The following is a 20165-nucleotide window of genomic DNA, read 5'->3' as shown; positions in this document are numbered from 1 at the left end:
ACATAAGAGACAGTCACTCCAATGACACCTTTTCTTTAAAAAAAAAAAAAGAAAAGAAAAAGAAAAAAGGAAAGGGAGGAGTTGTGGGGCAAGTGTAGCCTTGTCACCAGATAAAGACTGGGAAGGCCTAGTGGACTCAGAAACCCCAGTACCCTCAAACCTGAGATGGGTAGGAGTTTCACCTATTCCCTACCTGGGCTCCTGTCCTGGAGGACGTGACCATGACCTCCACGGGAAGATCGTGATCTCTAGTCACATAGCACAGAGTTCTCCATGCCAATGAGGTCTCTAGATGGACCAACCCAGAGGGTTTAGCCAATAAGCTCCCCTTCCCACACATTCCTTCCTGCAGAAGGTATTTAGTCTCTGGTCCACCTGGAGTAAGTCCTACACACCCAATTTTCATGATGAACAATAAATAAACAATATAGACAAAATAAGGGATGTCTTTCTCATTTTCTCATCAAGAACTATTGTGGGGGGGCAGCCTGTGTCATACAGAACTGCCATCTAAGTCTCTTGCAAAAGACCCCTCTATGTTCTAGGACACTTGCTGCTAAGCTGAGCTGGAGTTCCTTCAACCCCCAGCCCAGGGCTCATCCTCCAAGTCCCCCTTCGTTCCTGACTCCATGAGGTGACTCCAGCAGTGACTGACACCCTGGAATTAGGGAATACTACCTTTGGTCTCACAGTTTCCATCCCATACCCCCAGAATAATGGGAGGGATCTAGAGAGCCCTACTCTCTTGAATACCATCAATAAAGTTCACTGCACCCACACACAAAAAAGTCTTTGGTCCCTATCACAAAACTCAAGCTAAGGTTCAGGAAATTGTGATATGGGATTTTATAGCAATAAGTACAATGCAAAGCCTGAAGCTCCCTACTATTGTGGTATCTTCGTCCTTCCTGAGACTTTAATGTAGAGTATCTTTACCAATTTGTGAGACCAAGGTCTGTAGCTGTATTGGTTTTATGTTGACTTTAACACAAGCTAAAGACATCAGGAAGAGGGACTCTCAAATGAGAAAATGCTTCCCTAACACTGACGTAGAGGCAAGTCTACTAGACATTTTCTCAATCAATGATTGATACAGGAGAGCCAGCCGGCCCACTGTGGGTGGTACCAACCCTGTGCAAATGGTCCTGATTTGTGTTAAAGTAAGCAAGTCAATAAGCAGCACTCTCCAATAGCTTCTGCTTCACTTCTGGCCTCCAGGCTTCTGCCTTGAGTTCCTGCCCTGATTCCTCACTGACAGAAAGCCACCTGAGGGTTGGAGGAAGAAATGAACCCTGCCTGCCACAAGCTGCTTTTGTGACGCAGCAATGGACCTCACACCCCAGGCAGTATCTGTGATCAAGAAACTCCAAAACTCTTTACCCAGAAAAGAGTGTGAGCAAATGAACACTCTGAACCCTCCAAGGCACCAAGCTAAAAGAGGCTTGAAGGCGCAAGGCTCTAGCTGTGAGGATCCATTAGCAAGGAGGACTGCAGTGCTGAGTCATTACACAGATTTTTTCCGTTTGAGAAACCAGAGGGAGAAGAGCTCTCTTACAGGAAAGAGGCAAAGTAAAAAGGCACAGAGTGTGGAGTGGCATTGGGCGCCCCAGCACTCTGCTCCATGCTGAGCTCTTTCGGGCAGCATCTCCTCACTCTGCTTTGACTCAAACGCAGCAGCTCTGCGGGAACCACACACTGGATTATACATCTTAATTCGATCCATGAAGTGGCTTTCTCTGGTTGTACTCAATGTCAAAGCACTTTGTTTCCGGAGGGACTCTCATGCCTCCCATTTCCTCTTGCTAACTCCAGGGCTGACATTTTCTCTGTGACAACACTGTGTGCTGATTTATTCCCTGATTCGTTTTCCAATAGCAAGTAGGTGACATCACTCTACTCCAGATGGAAATATCTGTTGTGCCTCCTCATGATGAGAAATGATTGCCTTTTAGGAGATGCTAGCCAACGCTCATAATGTATTTCACAAAATACCCAAAATAAGTTCAAAGAATGAGGTGCAGTCATCCTGTCTGCTGATCTTACATTTCCTAATTGATTTTGGCCCTAAAAGACCAATACGAAGCTTTCTTCGGTTAGTCACTAGCACAGTCATGACCTGAGACTCCATCTGGGCCCAATACTGCAAAAACTGATTTGCCATAATGTCCATTATTGAACTTTAAAAGTTCCACTTGTCCAGTCAGGTTAATGCTTCCTTCTTCACACCATTCAAGCCACCAGAAAACAGACTTTTATGAATTCAGTTAATAAGTCCCCCTACAGTTTAGACTTGGACTTTGACTTGGACTTTGAGAAACAAACATAGCAGATGGCAGAGAGAAGTGAAGAGAGGCTAGTGTGTTCATTCCCCAGCTCCCTCCCTGCTGGGCTGAGATGTGCTGGGGGTGTGCGCTCTATCAGAGACTATGCCTCCTCTTGGGAACCAGTCACTGCTCTAGACATAGATTCCTCTCTCTAGGTTCTAGTTATTGCTCCTTCCCAATGCTTATTTAAGTCTAAAGGGTTTAATTCTCCCTCTTGTAATCTTGGACAAATCCATGCCCATCCCTTCCCATCTACCCCTGGGCTTCAATGTAGTGCTACTGTTTTGCACTTCGCTTAATTCCTCAAATAGAAAATATAAAGATGAAGGAAGACATACAACTTCCTGGGTTTTCTTTCATTTGAAGAAAACTATCTTGTTTTTGTTGTTAACATATACATTGTAAAAGTAGGACTAAGAATGATTTTTTTTAAAAAAAAAATCACTAGAAATACAGATCAGAAAGAGACCCAACCCATAAGATATCAAAAAACTATGCAGAAGAGTTTAAGATGTTTGTAGCACACCATGTTTGTAGGATTAGGATAATTTGTCAAGCAGAAGAAAACATTTCAAGTAGCCCTTAACTAAAAGGTAAGTTTGACAGATAGAGATGAAGAAATTGAATTGCCAAGAATTGGGGACATTACATAAGACAGAAAAATCAGCTAATACATATATAACAGAAACCTAAAAACATGGCGTGACACGTGGGGAAGGCGCTCATACTCCTTATCCAGGAAGTGGGAGGACAGGAATGCACTAGCAAATGGAGCTAAACTTGCTTTAAGCCGAACCCACAGGGCTGGGAAGACAGCTCAGTGGTTAAGAGCACAGGCTACTCTTCCACATGATGCCAGTTCTATTCCCCACACCCAAGTGGTGGCACACAACTATCTTTCAAAGAATCTGATGCCCTCCTCTGGCCTCCATAGGCATCAGGCAGGCAGGTATGTGGAACATACAGACATGTAAGCGGAGTACTCATACATAAAAAATAAATCTTTAAAAAATTAAAAAATAAACTTACTAAAGCAAACTTTTTCCAGCAATGACAACATTATTTGTTTATGAGGGTGGTGTCTTCATAGCCTGCATAGATACTATTTCCTCCCTTGACAAACACAATGGCACTAGGGACTGAGTCTCTAACATAGGAACTTTAGAGGAAAAAAAAAATTAAACCATAGCAAGAGTGATGCCTGCTGCAGAAATATTTAAATTCAGGTTGTTTGGAAATTAATTCTAACTTCATAGGCAAATTATTCACTAAGCCACTGATGAGTTTTGATTAGGGAAGTATGTTTAGCTCTAAATTCAAGAAAGATTAACTTGGCACAGACTAGAGTAGAAAGAGACTGGCAGGTATTCAAGAATGAGGAGTTAGAGGCATGAAATTCTGAACGGAAGTTGAAGAAGAAAGAAATGGACAGGATTATGAAGTGGAAAGTAGTGTTTTTTTTTTTTTTCAGTAGAGCAACAGATAATACTGTTCTACTGGATAATAATGTGAAGGCAATGAGAACAGGGGAGGAACACGAGAAGCAGCTGTAGAGTCCTGTGTTTGCCATGTTTGTTTCATTTCTCTAACACACGGGGAACCTAGGAATGTCTTTACGGTGAGTAGAAGAATGGGGACATTGAGGGAACAAATGAGAGATAGAAACAAATACGAGACATCAGATAAAGGTAGGACTCACACACAGGCTGGGGACAGTGTGGGTTTCCAGGGAGCATGGGGAAAGAGTCATCACTGACAAGAAAGGTTCTTTTCATTCCAGAAGCCTGTAGCTAAGCAAAAGAGAGAAGATGGTGATGCAGGAAGTGCTGAAACTGATACTGTATGCTCTCTCAATGGTTTTTCTTCAGAAAGACTCACAACTTTTAGGATTTTCTTTGCATTACAAGTAGAAAAGCATCAGGCCAGGCTATATATCTTGTATCATATATATATTTCAAATTCCATTTTTACTGTGAAATTACCCACACTCTAAGTTGGGTCTTTTTTTTTTTTTTTTTTTTTTTTTTTTTTTTTTTTTTTTTTTTTTTTTTTTTTGGTCTTTTGAGACAGGGTTTCTCTGTGTAGCCCTGGCTGTCCTGGAACTCACTCTGTAGACCAGGCTGGCTTCGAACTCAGAAATCCACCTGCCTCTGCCTCCCAAGTGCTGGGATTAAAGGCGTGCGCCACCACTGCCCGGCAAGTTGGGTCTTGTTATGCTGACAAGTGTCTATTACAAATAAAATGGAAGCCAAATTTTGGTCAACTGTATCATTTTAATTTGTAAATAGGCAAATTCACAAAGAGTTATCAAAGCAAGGAGGGGGAAGGTTTTGTACTTTGGGGCCATTTTATTGCTGTGCTATTTATTTATTAATTTACACATTTATTTCAGAGCCAGCAACCAACCTGCTCAGTTACCCAGATGTGCTTCATGATATTCCCTGTAGGGGCAATCAAACACCATAATGAATCTTGTCTATGCCTGTCCTCCTTCACTCCCTTTTACCTCTTCTTCCAAGTCTCCCTACATAAAGAAAAATATCCGTTTTCCACATCATCTACATGAGAATATAAGGTTTGGAAGCCTCCATACATCAATGGGTCCATGTGATTATCTGCTGTATAGCATCTCTATAATGTATGCTATCTGGGTTGAAGAAATAAACCACTTCTTCATGATTTGAAATGGAAGTAGCTATGGGATTTATACTTATTGGATGCCCAAAGATTTACCACAATGGCTGACCATGTAGCATCTCACAAAGCAAGTTAGATACACTTCAACTCGAGTGGAATTTGGCATATATTTTATCTGTTGCAGAAATTCCCCAGTGCTGTGAGACCTAGTTCAGAATGTTGGTGATTTCACAATCAAATTGAAGTTTCAAAGGCAGGAATTTGACTCTGCAGTGTACACTGGTCTAGTGCGTCCTTCTTGTAATACTGCAAGAACACTAAAGAAAGTGATAATATCAAATAAAAAGTCTTTTCTAATAAAAAAAAAATCATTGAAAGACTATGAAAAGCCTTTCTCAGTGTTTCCTGTCTTTTAATTATCTTCTTTCCTTTACTTATTTTTGAGCATACGACAGTCCTGTCTTGTCAAATATACCTTGTTTTTCAAAAGTGAAAGAGTCTCTTTTAGATTTGACAGCCTACTCCCCGTAGTTCTTATTCCTCACTCTCATGGGAACTGTAAGTCAAAAATAATCACTGCATATGCTAAGAGAAACTTGTGTGTCCAGATTGGAGAGTTTTCTCTTAAGAACAGCTTTGATTAGAACAGATATTTGCATCCCCTCTTTACAGGGTCATGGCTTCAGACAGGATCCTCTGAGGGACGCTCGGATATGACGCCCTATAATAAAAGAGAAGGGACCTCGGGGTTCTAGGACAGAAAGCTTCTCAGTCAACTCTCCCCATTCTTTTAGAGTCATCTCTATTGGAAGAAAGCCCTCCTTGTTTCATATCTCTTGCGTTTGTGTTTTACATGGTCTACATTTATTTATAGATCATGGTAACATGATAGTTGTACAAAACCCATAAGGAAAATTTTCCAGCTTGAACTGCTATGAGAGCCATACACCTCCCCAGGAAGGCAGACAGTCATTGTCCTGGCCACTGTGCACACTGGCTTGCTCCTAGTTACCTGTATAGTATACGATAATTGTGCAACCCAAATGTAGGTTTCTAGACTCCCAACAGAGATCTCTCACAACTCCCCAATCCTCACTTATGAGTAACTTTTAAAAGAAAGGAAACAAAAGAAACAAAATACCATCCAAAAAGCAGTATTTATTGTTCAATAGTATTTAACATGCAAGTTCACTCAAAGCCGACATTCTCACAAGGTTTCTCACTTATGACTTTTTAATTCTTCAGAGAGACATCCTTTTAGAATTACTTTTCTAGTTAAATATTCAGGATCCTATAAGAGACTAATTTACTTTATTTATTATTAATTTACTAATTTACTAGGTAGCAGTTTCATAGGCACACCTGATCTCTTTCTGCTTGTTATTATTCAGGGAGACTTTTCTATTCACACTTCACAATCTGATGTTTACCATGAGAATCAAAAGAGGTTTCTGTTCATCTTAATCTAGTGTAATTTTATGAAATTCACCATAAGAAATGTAATTTTACAAAAATGCCCATAACTGTATATATGCAGTGATTAAACAGAAGGATCTCTCTGGGGTGGGGAGGAACAGGGGAACCCAGTGAGGGAAGCCATGGCCATGAGCTAGAAGCACCTGCACTCCATGCCATCCAGTACAGTGGATAACTATCATCTCTACTGTGCTCTGTCAAGTTTGTCTTTCTTAGTGAACCAATCAAAGGATGGGGAGATGACATCTGAGGATGAACAACCAAAATCAAGATAGAGTTGACTTAATAAAAGTTAGGTAAAGTCACATTTGGCTAAAGGGTAGAAGAGGATGTGTAGAAGGGAAATAACACTAACCAGTGCCATGATCTAGGCAGAGTGTATCCCCAAGCCTCAGGCATCTGTTTCCATGGAAGTACGAGATGAGTACTAGTAATTCTTCAACTGTACCCATAGGAGCATGGGTTGGACATGAGTTGGAGCTTGAATTCTATCTGCTTAAAAATCTTTGTGTGTAGATGCTATGAAAGACTGCACTTCCTAAAACTTCATTGCTACTTTCTTTGTATGTCAAGACCTCAAGGGACCCCTAGCACCACCACTGAAGGATTATTTTTCTTTCCCTTTGGAAAGAGATTATTATTTGTTGTAACTAACCTGCTAACCATGATTTATGTACAACTTGACAAAAATATAAATTCCATCTAGAAGCAGGAGGAAACAACATGTAACTAACTCCTTTCTTTCCTTTCTTCCTTCCTTCCTTCCTTCCTTTCTCTTTCTTTCTTTTACTTTCTCTTTTCTTTCTTTCTCCCTTTCTCTCTTTCACTCTTTATTTTCTTCCTTCCTTCTTTCTTTTTAAATATTGATAATTTTGACAAATTTAACTTTTTTACGATGTAAAATCTAGTAAGGTAAAACAAAAACTAACACATTGAACACAAAACAAGCAAACATAAGAAAAGAGCCCACATATAGGCATAAGAATCAGAAACTCATTCATTCATAAACTCCCCAAACACACTAAACCAGAAGACATAACATTCAGGCAGAGGATCTGACAGAGGCCTGTGATTGCCCTGTGGGGATTGTGACTGGGGTGTTTTATATGTTTCTCTTTTGGTAGTGTACAGAGTCCCCTCCTGTACCAAAGATGCTACCCTGTAGCAGTGAAGACTCTAAGTAGGCACCAGCTCAACTTCACCATGTTCAATGAGTAGGTACTATCTTCAGCAATGGGGCCTTGCTGTCAGTTTGTGGAAAGCAACCTATATAGTCTTAGCAACAGCCTGTGCTGTTTGGAGATTCCTGTGTACACCTTTGGCCAACTACTCAATTAGATATAACTCAATCCCAGTACTAGAAGCTTCATTGGTGACAAGAGATAGCACGAGATGGCTAGTTGGGGCTCTGTCTCTGCCATTATTTGGTGATTTCAGTTAGATCATATATATATATATATATATATATATATATATATATATATATATATATATATATATATATACATACATATATATGTATATATGTATATATACATATATATATATGTGAAGCTCCCATATGGGATCTTTTGCTGTACTAGATTTTCATACTTACTACTCAAATGGCCCTTAATTTTGGCTGTCCTCATTGTATCCTTACCATTTGTCCCTCCCATTCATCCATCTATAACTACTCTATTTCAGTTTCCAAATAAGATCTATCTGTCCTCTTACTCTATATTGGACCCTTGTTCTACAGATTCCAGCTTGGTTATCACTGATTCAGCAGCTAATATCCACATAAAAGCAACTATATACCATATTTGTCTTTCTGGATCTGGGAAATTTCACTCAGGAAGTTTTTTTTTTTTTTTCTAGTTCCATCGATTTACCTGCAAAATTCATGTTTTTATCTTCCTTTTTTCTTTTTTAATGGCATAATACTCCATTGTGTAAATATACTACATTTTATTTATCTATTCTTCTGTTAAATCTAGGTCCTTTCCAATTTCTGGCTATAAAGAATATGGCAGGAATGCCCATGGCTAAGCAAGTTACTCTGTGGTAAGATGAAGCATCCTTTGAGTATGTAGCTGGATCCTGAGGTAGAATGATTACCATCTTCCTGAGAAACTACCACAGTGATTTCCTTTGTGTCTATACAAATTTGACCTGCCACCAGAAACAAAGGATATCCTTACTACCATGAGCTGTCACTTGTTTTACTGATTCAAGTCAGGATGACAGGTTTAAGTTGAAATCTTAAAGTAGTTTTGATTGGCATTTCTCAGATGGTTAAGGATGCTGAACATTTATTTAAGTGTTTTTCACTCAACTGAGTTTTCTCTTTTGAGAATTCCCTGTTTAGATCTGTTCCCCATTTTTAGTTGCGCTATTTGTCTTCTTTTAAATTCCTATTAAGAATTCTTGTCCTGAAAGTCTGCTAGTGCTTGTGGTTAAGAGCCCACAGAGGACTTGTTCCATAGTGCCCCCAGAGGGTGAGAATGTTAAAAATGCCTCAAATTAAGATAATTACAGTTAAATAGCAGTGGGGTTCTACCAGAGGAATGTAATAAGGAAAGGTCAGAGTACAGCCAGCAGCCCTGGCAGTCTTGGGACAGCTCTCCTGTGACCCAGCTGTCTACCTAATGGTCGAAGCCACAAACTTTTGGCAGAAGGTTACATGCTCCAAAGGTTACCTATGAACTATAACTAGTTTTTACCCCTTGGGATCAAAGTTCACAAGAATAAATACCTCAATTACAGATAGCCATAAGTGCAATAGGTGCTAAGACAGATGTTTTCTAAGTTACAGAAGCAACAGTCTGATCCAAGTACTTAGAAAGTAAATGGCACACATCCTTATATCAATAGTACATATCTTCCAATAAACTAAGCTGCTTTGAGGATTCCTCATTCATTTTGCTCTGTCAGCTTCATGCTGACAATCCTTATAGTTGGCCATGTCACATGGACAGTTCTCTAATGATTCCTTCATATTGCTATGTCCAGCTGTAGAAATAATACCAGACAATACCTTCAATCAATTTTCAGTTCCATTTCTTGATCTTGATAGGAAAACAAACAGACAAAAGAACCATAAAAGAGTTGTACTATAGAGAGGTTAGAAATTATCACTATCTTAGTAGAAGAACTAAAGAATAAAGAACATAAGTATACATTTATGAGATTTATTGGTAAAGCCAAGTTTGTGATGTGTATTCTGTAGCCCTAGATAACCCAGTATAGTGGCTTCACATTGCTTCTAGAATTCTATTCAGCACATATAAAAAAATAAAAATAAAACAAGCCAGGCAGTGGTGGTGCATGTCTTTTATCCCAGCTCTTGGGAGGCAGAAGCAGGCAGATTTCTGAGTTGGAGGCCAGCATGGTCTACAGAGTGAGTTCAAGGACAGCCAGGGCTATACAGAGAAATCCTGTCTCAGAAAACAAAAACAAACAAACAAGCAAAACAAAAAACAAAAAACAAAAAAACCCAAACCAAAAACAATAAAAAAAACCAGTAAAATATTCTTTGAGAAACAGAAATGTCTAATGAAAATATTGCTAAATTTGGGATTAACATCCTAATCTGACTGAGCAAATAAGGACATGTAATTTAGAACTGATTTTTCTGACCAACGGCTACTGCTTTGATTCCCAGTGGCAAACTCAGCTGGCTGGTTCTCTTCTTTCTACTGTGTGCAAGGAATCTTGGAGACAGAAATCCTGTGTGTATAAGAAACTATGTTGTCTGTAGTAGCTCTGAGAGACAGTCTAAAATGAAACAAATATCTAATAAGTTCAGCAGCTAGATATGTCAGAGGATTCAGGATGAGAGAGAAACTAGACCCTGGGATCCAGGCTTTAGCAACAGTGTTTTTATTTTAAAACTTGCAAATGATACAACTTTTTGTATCCCAACTTACAAAATAAATGTGTGAAACACATGGTCCCACCTGAGCAATTAGTAAGCACTTTTTTGCCATCAGATTAAGTAATTACATTCTCTAAAGTGGGCACATACTTCATGATAAATCAACTATCCAGCTGAAGGGTTGTATGTGGATTAAGAGATCAGGATTTATCAGGGTAATCCTTCTCACAGGGCCTGACATTAGTAAGAGAAATCAATTTGGCTGCACTGCATAGCTATTTGAACCAAAGAAATTTATAACCTCCATGGATTTCACCTAAAAGACATTTTTTTGGATCATTAGAATGCTTCAGTAAATCACAGATTCATAATACAAGTAACTGCAATACATGCAAATTTAATTTCACTAATGGTTGTTAATAGAGGAAAAGTGAATGTTTCTGTTTGTTTTGCATTTGTTTTTTAATCTTGAGTTTGAAAAGCAGGACATATTTCCTTAGTTTTTCCTGAGTACTGACTGCCTCCCCAGGCTCAAAGTATCATTAATGTAACAATTATAGTCAGTGCTTCTTCATGCTAGAGTATTTAAATGAAATACAACTCACAAATATAGTTAAAAACATGATGACTCAGAGAACTGGATTAAGGTCACCAACTGTTAGTATAAAATACAGCCATGCATTGCCTACACACAATGACTCAGATGTGTTTATATTTAAAGGGCTCATGGATATGACGATTTTCAATTTTATTAAAAACTTGATGCCATTACTAAAGTATACAGAGGGGGAACATAGATTACAAGTAAACACTAACTTGGCGATCATTGATGGTGTGTGCAGCCAATGCCTCCAGGCTGAGCATGACCATCAGAAACTAGGAACGGAGCAGCTCTGATGACCTGCATGAGACCCTCATGAGATCTGGCCCAACATTCCCTCAGGAAAGGAAAACAGAGGCTCACAAGCTCCTCGTGAGTTCCTCCAGTTTCTGATATTTCAGTCTCTGCTGTAAACAGATAAACAATGTGTCAGATCCAATGTTGTAACTTCCTTGAGCCGTTTGTATTTCTATGCATAACACTGATAAACTCACTGGTTCACCAAGCTGGATTTAAATGGAATACTTTGTTCTGTTGGTGCCTCCTCTATCTGCAGTGAATGTGTCTATATCTCCCTCCCCAGTGGATGAAGTGGAGGCCATGGCCATGGATTCACCCAGTTACCAAGTGGAAGAATGGCAAGAGGAAGAAAGGCAGAAGAGTCACAGTGAAGATATGTGCAGATACATCTTCAGAGAGGCAGAGCCACCAGACACACTTAAGTGCACAGGAAAGCACAGTACAGTCATGACGAACTGGGGTAAAAGAATGGAGTGAGGAGACTGACACCGGGCGTGAGGTCTGGCAATAAGTTAGAGTTTCTAAATATTTCTTTTAGTTTTACTTATTTAACTCTATTTATCTTCAACTTCACAGGGCTGGAATCTTCATTTTATATGTCGTATTATATGAAGTTCACAAGGAGCCCTGGAGTAGAGTTGAGCTTCAACACAAGGGTGTCTGAATCCAGTCAACAACTTCTCAGCACAGCTTCTCTGAGCTGCTCAGGCTTGAAGACTATCTGCCAATAGAACTTCTTATCAGCAAAGAGTTTGTAAATGGTATAAGGAAAAACAAGAAAGCAGGTGATCTTGGTGAAGGTTAAGAAAGTATGGAGGATGTGAAATAAATAATACAATTTTAAGATGAAAGAGTAAGATAAATGGAGGAGGCTAGCTATGCCACAAATAATGTAGCAAGGAAGAGGATGGGTATCTGGGGAGTTTCCCATAAAAGAACAACAGCACATATCCCACAACACACTGACGTAGCAGCTAAATAACATCACAGAAGGCTTATGTAACAGGGTGATGATGTACCTGAGCCCACCCCAGGGTGCACAGAGTCTACCTTTTCCTGCTGCTGGTGAACAAGATCCCTTGGTAGCTTTATTAGAACAAGTAGGTTCTCAGGGAGATTTTTGAGGGGCTGAAGGTGAAAGGAAAAGGGGGGGACAACAGGTTTAGTTATAAAAATCTGGAATAAGAATCCATGAGGTAGGGAAAGGGGTAGAGAGAAAAAGCTTACAACAATATGGAGAGAGACAGGTTTTGAACGAAGGTAGGAAACAGCTGATGTTTGTAGAGAAAAGCTCTGAAGGCCCATGAAATCAAGCAGTGCTGATGCATGCCCAAGAGAAAGACGCCACTCTTCTCCAGCAGGGAATTTTTTTTCTTTTGTGGTAACAGGGATGAAGCCCAGAGCACTGCACATGCTAGGCAGGTTGTCTACCTCTGAGCTATACCAGCACAGTGCAGTGTCTTCATGGAGTGCAGTGGAGGAACGGACAAGGTGCCATGTGGACAAGACTAGAGACAAGTATGATTGGTTGGAGTGCTGAGAATACGAAGAGACTAGGAAATAACTGAGGGAGGATTTAAGAGGTAAACTGAGTTCAATGTTAATGGGAAATAAAGAATGGTGTATTATTAATGTGACCTCAATAGAACCTGCATATACATGTGATTACTGGGTTAAGTTTGTAGAGGTTGAAAAAGCGCCTGACAAAAGAAGTTGAAAGAGAATAAGCTCAGTAGTAGTGAGAATGCTAGGCTGGCCCCATCAAAGGCTTCAAATTGGCAGTTAAGGAGACTAGACCCAAGAAGTAGGCAAGTTCAGGCAAGCCCAGGCATGTTAATTACTAATAGAAACAAACAAACAAACAAACAACCTAGGCTCGAGCCTTCATGCCCCAATAATGGTTCCAGAATGTCTAGAGATAGAGTAAGATAAAGCTCATCTTTAAATCAAGCCTGCAAGCTCACTTGGTAAAGTCTCTCTCTCTTGGTAATAGGAGACCCCAGTATGCAGGGCTTCTGGAGAATAAAACTCTCTCTGTGTTTACATACTATTTGAGTCTGGGATATCATTCTTCAGTGAATCGTGGACCCTTACATTAGGTGTGCTTTCCATCTCAAAGATAAGAAGCAAATACAGGCAAATGAACTTTGAAGAGAAGCTTGACATCCTTGTGTCTTTTTAGATCCACCTTGATGGTTATGTGATAGAAATTGTAATAGAATTAAATAATTGCCATCCAGTGCCACAGGCCTGGAAGCCTTCCTGATCAGTGTCTCCTCATATCCTAATCTGCTGCTGGGTTGGTAAATGTCTACTTCCATGGAGGATTTTGTACCATGGATATTTTGATCCCCCTTCTAAGAAGGACCATAGTATCCACACTGTGTTCTTCCTTCTTCTTGAGCTTCATGTGGTCTGTGAATTGTGTCTTGGGTATTCTGAACTTCTGGGCTAATATCCACTTATCAGTGAGTGCATACCATGTGTGTTCTTTTGTGAATGGGTTACCTCACTCAGAATGCTATTTTCTAGCTCCATCCATTTGCCTAAGAACTTCATGAATAATTTCTAATAGCTGAGTAGTACTCCATCATGTAAATGGACCACATTTTCTGTATCCATTCCTCTGTTGAAAGACATCTTGGTTCTTTCCAGCTTCTGGCTATTATAAATAAGGGTGCTAGAAACATGGTACAGCATGTGTCCTTGTTATATGTTGGAACATCTTCTGGGTATATGCCCAGGAGTAGTATAGCTGGGTCCTCAAGTAGTACATGTCCAATTTTCTGAGGAACTGCCAGACTGATTTCCAGAGTGGTTGTACCAGCTTGCAATTCCACCAGCAATGGAGGAGTGTTCCTCTTTCTCTACATCCTTGCCAATATCTGCTGTCACCTGAGTTTTTGATCTTAGCCATTCTGACTGGTGTGAGGTTGAATCTCAGGATTGTTTTGATTTGCATTTCCCTGATGATTAAGAATGTTGAACATTTCTTTAGGTACTTCTCAGCCATTCGGTATTGCTCAGTTGAGAATTCTTTGTTTAGTTCTGTACCCCATTTTTTAATAGGGTTATTTGATTCTCTGGACTCTACCTTCTTGAGTTCTTTATATATATTGGATATTAGCCCTCTATCAGATGTAGGATTGGTAAAGATCTTTTCCCAATCTGTTGGTTGCCTTTTTGTCTTATTGACAGTGTCAATACTTCAGAAGAGTTAGAAAGACCAATTTCCAAATTCATCTGGAATAACAAAAAACCCAGAATAGCAAAAACTATTCTCAACAATAAAAGAACTTCTGGTAGAATCACCATCCTTGACCTCAGGCTGAACTACAGAGCAAGCATGATAAAAACTGCATAGTATTGGTACAGTGACAGGCAGGTAGATCAATGGAATAGAATTGAAGACCCAGAAATGAACCCACACACCTATGGTCACTTGATTTTTGACAAAGGAGCTAAAACCATTAAGTGCAAAAAAGACAGCATTGTCAACAAATGGTGCTGTCAACAAATGGTGCTGGCTCAACTGGCGGTTAGCATGTAGAAGAATGCAAATCGATCCATTCCTAGCTCCTTTGTACAAAGCTCAAGTCCAAGTGGATCAGGGACCTCCACATAAAACCAGATACCTGAAACTATTAGAAAAGAAAGTGGGGAAGAGCCTCGAGCACATGGGCACAGAGGAAAATTTCCTGAATAGAACACCGATGGCTTGTGCTGTAAGATCAAGATTTGGCAAGTGGGACCTCATAAAATTGCAAAGTTCCTCTATCTGTTTTAAGACAATTTTAACAAAACAAAAATCTATGATGTTAGGTAATATAGTCTCTATTTTACCTAGAAAGAACCAGATGCACAGACGTTGGAGGGGGTTGTCTGTGATTTCTCAGGCAGTAAGTGGTAGATCTGGGATATGAACGTAGCTAGTTTAGGACCACAGGTGTTGCAGCATTTTCTCTGTCCAATCACATTAGGGCAGTGACAGGCCTGTGATTGGGCAGGAATAGAGGGGCGGAGCTAGAAGTTTAGGAGTGAGACAGGTCGGTCTGAGGTCAAGGAGAACCGGGGAGAAGCAACATGGAAGCAGAGGAACAGGAAGATGATCCTGATCCTGCATGGTTTTAAAAAGCCACAAGTACCTAAGATTTTTACAAGGTTAGAATGATTGGATTAAAAGCATTATCTTTATCAGTTGGCTCTGAAATTATTGTATTGGCATCTTGTAAATTGTGATCTTATTGATAGATAAACCTGATTGGATAGTTAAGCCTTAAGAGCCATGTTTCTACTGGGTAACTAGGCACTAAGATGACTGACTGTGGACTGTGTGGGACATTACACGTAAGCAAGATGGTCATGCTAGCTGGAAGAGAATAACAGGACCCCTCTGTGGCACAGTGTTGTGGCTGGCCAGTACCGGCACTAGAGCAGGAACATGGTCAGTCAGAGGTTGGAGAGATTGAGGGGTGATCTTTTTTTAATATTTCCCCAAACCCACAGGCTTCTCAAGTCTCTTTAAGGACTGATCAGGACTCTGGGGATCATTGTGAAGACTCAATTTTTTGCTAGCTTTTCTCTTTCAATCACACAATATGGACTATTCAGTATATACTGTGTGCTCGGAGCATTCCGCACAAGAGATGGTGCTGCTCCTGCAGTGCAGATGCAGAGGAAAGTAATGAGCCTAGAGAGAGAAGCCTTGGACTCAGGTCCAGTTTTATTAATTACTAACAGAGTCGGGGAGATTCTTTGGCAAGTTTCTCAGCCTCCCTTAACTATTTACAGTGCCATTCCATAACTCTTCAGGCAGAGAAAGGGACATACTCACCAAACCTTTTTTCTAGGTAAATAGAAAACTCAGGGTGCACACAGGATCTGAACAGAGACACCTAGAGCAAAAAGATCCACAAGTGGTAAGAGGTGAAAGGGAAGTTTAAGAAATTTAGATATAGGGAGAAAAGACGCATATTCATCAATAAGAACCAAAAGAAAAGCCATCAAAAGCATTGAAACTGTAGTGACACAGAGGGTGAAATTAACATGTTTTTAAAATTGCTTGTTACAAAGCAATCAGTGTCAGCTTAAGTGAGACTCAGGCCATACCTATGCCTCCACCCCAGTATTTCCAAGGCATTCCTTCTTTAATCTAGACATTCAATTTGACATTTAACATACAGTACCTGAAGGGCTGTCTTTAGTTTCCCTGACCTGGCCCATGTACAAAGGCAAAAGTCTTCAACAGGAAACCTTCTAGAGTTTTTACCTAACAGTTGAAACCAGAGCATTATGGCTTTGTAGCCTGCTCAGGACTCCAACCTCTCTAGGCATCTGTAGTAGTCTGTATTTTTTATAATAACAGAACTTAAAGACTTTCTTTCTCTCTCTCTCTTTCTCCCCCTCTCCCTCTCTCTCCTCCTCCCTCTCTCCCTCTCCTCTCTCTCTCTCTCTCTCTTCTCTCCAGACAATAAATAATTTGTTATTCCCCTTTGAGTTGAGAGCTGTGGTTTTGTATCAATAACGAAAAGACAAATGTTGTTTCAGCAAATGTTGCTGGGAAAGCTGGGCATCCATGTATAACAAAATGAAACGACAAAGCTTCTGTGAGGCAGAGGACACTGTCAGACTGTCAGTAGGACAAAACAGCAACACCAGGCTGGGAAAAGAGCTTCCCCAACCCTACATCCAATAGAGGGCTAATATCCAATATATACAAAGAACTCAAGAAGTTAGACTCCAGAGAACCAAATAACCCTATAAAAATGGGGTACAGAGCTAAACAAAGAATCCTCAACTGAGGAATACTGAATGGCTGAGAAGCACCTAAAGAAATGTTCAACATCCTTAGTCATCAGGGAGATGCAAATTAAAACAACCCTGAGGCGGGGCAGTGGTGGTGCACGCCTTTAATCCCAGCACTTGGGAGGTAGAGGCAGATGGATTTCTGAGTTTGAGGACAACCTGGTCTACATAGTGAGTTCTAGGACAGCCAGGGCTATACAGAGAAACGTTGTCTCAAAAAAACAAAAACCAAACCAAAACAAAACAAAACAAAAAAAAAAAACCAACCCTGAGATTCTAACTCTTACCAGTCAGAATGGCTGAGATCAAAAACTCAGGTGACAGCAGATGCTGGCAAGGGTGTGGAGAAAGAGGAACACTCCTCCACTGCTGGTGGGACTGCAAGCTGGTACAACCACTCTGGAAATCAGTCTGGAGGTTCCTCAAAAAATTGGACATAGTACTACCTAAGGACCCAGATATACCACTCCTAGGCATATACCCAGCAGATGTTCCAACATGTAATAAGGACACATGCTCCACTATGTTCATAGCAGCCTTATTTATAATAGCCAGAAACTGGAAACAACCCAGATGTTCCTCAACAGAGGAATGGATATAGAAAATGTGGTACATCTACACAATGGAGTACTACTCAGCTATTAAACATAATGAATTTATGAAATTCTTGGGGAAATGGATGGAATTAGAAAATATCATCCTGAGTGAGGTAACCCATTCACAAAAGAACACACATGATATGCACTCATTGATAAGTGGATATTAGCCCAAAAGCTTGGAATACCCAAGATACAATTTATAGACCACAAGAAACCCAAGAAGAAGGAAGACCAAAGTGTGGATGCTTCAGTCCTTCTTAGAAGGGGGAACAAAATACTCAAGGGAGGAAATATGGAGACAAAGTGTGGAGTAGAAACTGAAGGAAAGGCCATCCAGAGACTGCCCCACCTGGGGATCCAGCCCATATAGAGACACCAAACAAAGACACTATTGCAGATGCCAGGAAGTGCTTGCTGACAGGAGCCTGATATAGCTGTCTCCTGAGAGGCTCTGCTAGAGCCTGATAAATACAGAGGTGGATGCTCGCAGCCAACCATTAGACTGAGCGCAGGGTATCCAATGGAGGAACTAAAGAAAGAACTGAAGGAGCTGAAAGGGTTTGCAACCAATAGGAAGAACAACAATATCAACCAACCAGACCCCTCCAGAGTTCCCAGGGACTAAACCACCAATCAAAGAGTACACATGGAGGGACCCATGGCTCCAGCAGCATATGTAGCAGAGGATGGCCTTGTGGGACATCAATGGGAGGAGAGGCCCTTGGTCTTGGATAGGAGTTGGTGAGTAGATGGATGGGGGAACACGCTCATAGAAGCAGGGGGAGGGAGGATGAGATAGGGTGTTTCTGGAACAGAAACTGGGAAAGGTGAAAACTTTTGAAATGTAAATAAATAAAATATACAATAATTAAAAAAGAAAACATTAAAATAAAATGTAATGTGGGGAAATAGGTGGCATGCAGAGTCCAGAGGTTTACACACCTACTTCATAAGTTTTGATTTTATTTTAATAATAAAACAAGAACTATAAAGATTTTGGATCAGTTTAATGACATGGGGGGAGAAATATATATTGTCATATCTATACATATATGTATATATATATTAAAGGACTTATAGGCTGCAGTCTACCTAATCCAAGAAAGGCTGGCAGTGATGGAAAGTTCAAGAATCCAGTAGTTACTCAGTCCACAAGGCTTAATGTCTCAGATGGTCTTAGACTGGAATCCTGAAGAGAAGTAGGCTCCAGTGCCAGTGAAGGAATAGGCCTGCTAGCAAGGTGAGAGCAAGTAGGCAAAGAGCAAAAGCTTCCTTCTTCAGTGTCCTTAAACAGGCTTTCAGCAGAAGATGTGGCCCAGATTGGAGGTATGTCTTCCCAACTCAAGATCCAAACCAAAGGCATGCTTCCTGCCTCAAAGGTCTGGACTGGAAGTAGATTTACCCACTTCAGGTGAAACAGAAATATCTCTCACATGTGTGCCCTCGAAGTCTGGATTGTAAATTATCCCTGATGTAGTCAAGCTGACAACCAAGAATAGCCATTACATCATCCATGGCATAAAGTTTGCCTCAGCCCTACTGTTTTAGTTTGGGCTTTTATTGCTGTGAAGAGACACCATGATCACAGCAAGTCTTTTTTTTTTTTTTTTTTTTTTTTTTTTTTTTTTTTTTTTGGTTTTTCGAGACAGGGTTTCTCTGTGTAGTCCTGGCTGTCCTGGAACTCACTCTGTAGACCAGGCTGGCCTCGAACTCAGAAATCCGCCTGCCTCTGCCTCCCAAGTGCTAGGATTAAAGGCGTGCGCCACCACCGCCCGGCCCGCAGTCACAGCAAGTCTTATAGAGGAAAACATTCAACTGGAGATGACTTACAGTTTCAGAGGTTTAGTTCATTACCATCATGGTAGGAAACACAGCAGCATGCAGGCAGACATGGTACGGAGAAGGAGCTATAAATTCTATATCCGAATATAGGCAGTAGAAGTGAACATCACATTAGGTCTAGCTTTTGTATCTGAGACCTCAGAGCCTACCCCCTCAGTGACACTTCCTCCAACAAGGCCACATCTACTCCAGCAAAGACCACACCTCCTAATAGTGTCACTCCCTATGGGCCAAGCATTCAAATACATGCCTATGGAGGGCCTATAGGAATGGTTCCTATTCAAACCAAAGAATTAAGCCAAAGAATTCAGATGTCACTTTGGAACAGAGTATACCTAATTCCTACCTTTAGCATAGTTTTAAGACCCAAGTTCAAATGCCAGCTCTTTCATTAGCATGACAACCTGAGACAGCTATATGATCTCTGGATGCCTTTATTTCTGATCCTTGCAGTACAGTTAATGATACCTGATAGCATCTATTGAATAATATGGTATCTGGCAGATTATGTGTGTGTGTGTGGGGGGGGAATTGCTATTATTACATCATGCTCTAGACCCTCTTCTTGAATCAAATCCCAGAGGACATTGCATCCTACTGCCAAGGAAGCTTTCACGGTGTGTCTGTTCTTACTACACTCTGGGCACAGCTAGCTTTTACAGATTCCAGTACAAGCCATACATTCCTCCCTGGGCCTCTGCACATGCTATTTCTTCTGTATG

General features: G+C 40.5%; 1 protein-coding gene across 12 annotated transcripts in view; it reads right to left on the bottom strand.

Moving 5' to 3' along the window:
• Fmn1 (formin 1) overlaps positions 1 to 20165 on the bottom strand; it is a 370679-nt gene that overhangs the window by 338352 nt on the left and 12162 nt on the right. The window contains exon 2 of one of the 12 annotated variants that reach the window (XM_031371367.1): positions 16032 to 16092. The exons of the other annotated variants lie outside the window; for them this stretch is intronic. The gene's annotated coding sequence lies outside the window, so the exon portion shown is untranslated. The remainder of the gene's footprint in view (positions 1 to 16031; positions 16093 to 20165) is intronic. 12 annotated transcript variants of the gene reach the window in all.

Source organism: Mastomys coucha, unplaced genomic scaffold (assembly GCF_008632895.1).
Source record: "Mastomys coucha isolate ucsf_1 unplaced genomic scaffold, UCSF_Mcou_1 pScaffold15, whole genome shotgun sequence".
Taxonomy (NCBI): Eukaryota; Metazoa; Chordata; class Mammalia; order Rodentia; family Muridae; genus Mastomys; species Mastomys coucha.
The sequence above is the reverse complement of the archived record's forward strand: the minus strand, read 5'-3'. Positions and strand labels throughout refer to the sequence as shown.